We start from the raw sequence: 2152 nt of genomic DNA, 5'->3' as shown, positions 1-2152 counted from the left end.
TTGATAAGTGTTGCAAAGGAAAAATTAGTTTTCTCCAATGGAGTCTCACTGAGTACAGACCCACTGTGAAGACCAGACCCCCACGCAGTAGATGGCTAACATAAACTCAATGGCATTTTTGGAGGTGGTTTGTCATATAATGCTCTTTCAGAACTCTTTTTCTAACCTTACAGGTCCTTTGAGTATATATTATGATTTCTAGTTTTGTGTTTCCATGGGATTTCTGTGCATGCAAACATGTACGTCACCATGTCCATATGCGTTTCTTGAAATTTCTTTGGCTCCTTTTCTCCTGTTTATTTGTTTGTATTGTCCTATTCTGGCCTGTTTTTATTTTACCTTATTTTTATTATTATTATTTTAGAGACCTGTTTGTATTCTAATGAGAGAGAGACAGAATATGGATTTGGGTTGGTGGCAAAGTGGGGAGAATCTGAGAAGAATTGGGAGGGGGAACAGATTTAAGAATGTATGAAAAAAATCTCTATTCAATAAAGTAAAAAAGAAAATTAAAACAAAAAACAAAAGGTGGAGAATGATTGAAGAAGATACTCCATGTCAACTCAGCTCCTACATGTACACGCACACATATGAACATGCACACATACATAAAAAAATGCTTGGAAGAAAAGAAGGTTGAACAGAAAAGAACTAAGTACTGAAGTCAGTGACATGTGGCTGGAGTCACTGTGCTAGTCTTTGCTAATTAGACCAAAGTGCGTCTCACTTCCTGTGCAGTGGTCACAGTGCTGACTCTTACCCTCAGAGGACGGTGTGCAGTCAGTATACACGTGGAAAATGGCAGTCGAGAAAGAACCTTCTCACTGCCCCATAAAGACTGTGTGGCTCAGGAGCCTTGGCCCACTCCAGCACTCAGTGAGTAAATCCTAGCACTGGCCTCTCACTGGAGTGAGTCCTCCAGGCCTTCCACTGTTTGAACAGCTCACACAAACATTCCTTTTGTATTGCATTTTTCTCTTGGAGATCTCATTGCTCTCGACCTCATGTTACATTATTCACCTTTTCAGTCTCCTTGGCCACAGATGAAAAAAAATATATTTTTTAAGCTCTTGTTTTTTTTTTTTTTTTTTCCAGATGTGGCATTTTTCAAACGACTGTGCTTTGCCTCTGTGTACTCTGAGACTCCTGCTCACAATCACAAGGAACTGGGGGAGTGCACAAAAAGGCACTTAAAAGCTTCTGCAACTTTAGTGGTCACAGTGCTAAACAGAAAACAGACTGGTACAGGGTCCCAAGTTCCCGCTGGACCTGAGTGAGTCACTTTAACTCGTCCTTATAGCTGGGAGGTTGGTATGCATGGATTTTCTGGGACTCTTTCCACATAGAAAGCAGTTGGTGAATTTTTCTTATCCCCGTAGCTTGGGACAGTACTGGTATAAACATTTCCTTGGAATTTAATGACTCCCTAACTCCCTCCAACTGCTGCAGCTGCTGCAAGGCAGCCACAAGCAGAGATTAGATACAGGATATGCACCTGGCTGGCCATAAATGCTTCTTAGTTGTCGGTAAAGGTTAACAGGCCCGGTTCTCTTTTCTCCTCAGACCCAGAATGCGGAAACATGAAAGGGAGCTGTAATTATTTATAAACAATAAAAACTTCTGTGTGGAGCTTGCAGTGAATGGATGGGTTTATCTGCCCACTTCAAGTGAAGGAGGCAGCATTGGCTGTTTGTTGTGAATAGAAATGCCCCCTCCTTCCTCCTCCCCCTCCTCCTCCCTCTTCCTCCTTTCCCCCTTCCTTCTCCTCCTGCCCAACCCCCCTCCTCCACGTGACTACAGGTCTGTTTCCATCAGAGGGTTTGGGAGATCTGTGTGGATGGCATGCCATCTCTCCCATGATGATTCTCACTGGGAGACCTGGACAGGGCCTCCTTTGGTGTTTTCTGATGCATCTACTTCTAGCTGGCCTCTCCTCTGATGGCTCTGGTTTCCCAACCCAGCAACCACCCCCAAGCAGAAGAAGGATCGCTCATCTTAGTCAAATGAGACGGAGCTGGACGGGTTTCATTGAGTCCTCTCCTGAACCTTCCATCCCTGCCTGCTGGAAACCTCATTCTAAGCTGTGCAGCCAGCCACTATCTGCTCGGCTTCAGTGTGGTCTTCTGACAACCCTTTCAGTTTTCAAAGGGTT

This window comes from Onychomys torridus, chromosome 5, assembly GCF_903995425.1.
Source record: "Onychomys torridus chromosome 5, mOncTor1.1, whole genome shotgun sequence".
Lineage (NCBI taxonomy): Eukaryota > Metazoa > Chordata > Mammalia > Rodentia > Cricetidae > Onychomys > Onychomys torridus.
Note: the sequence above shows the minus strand (reverse complement) of the source record.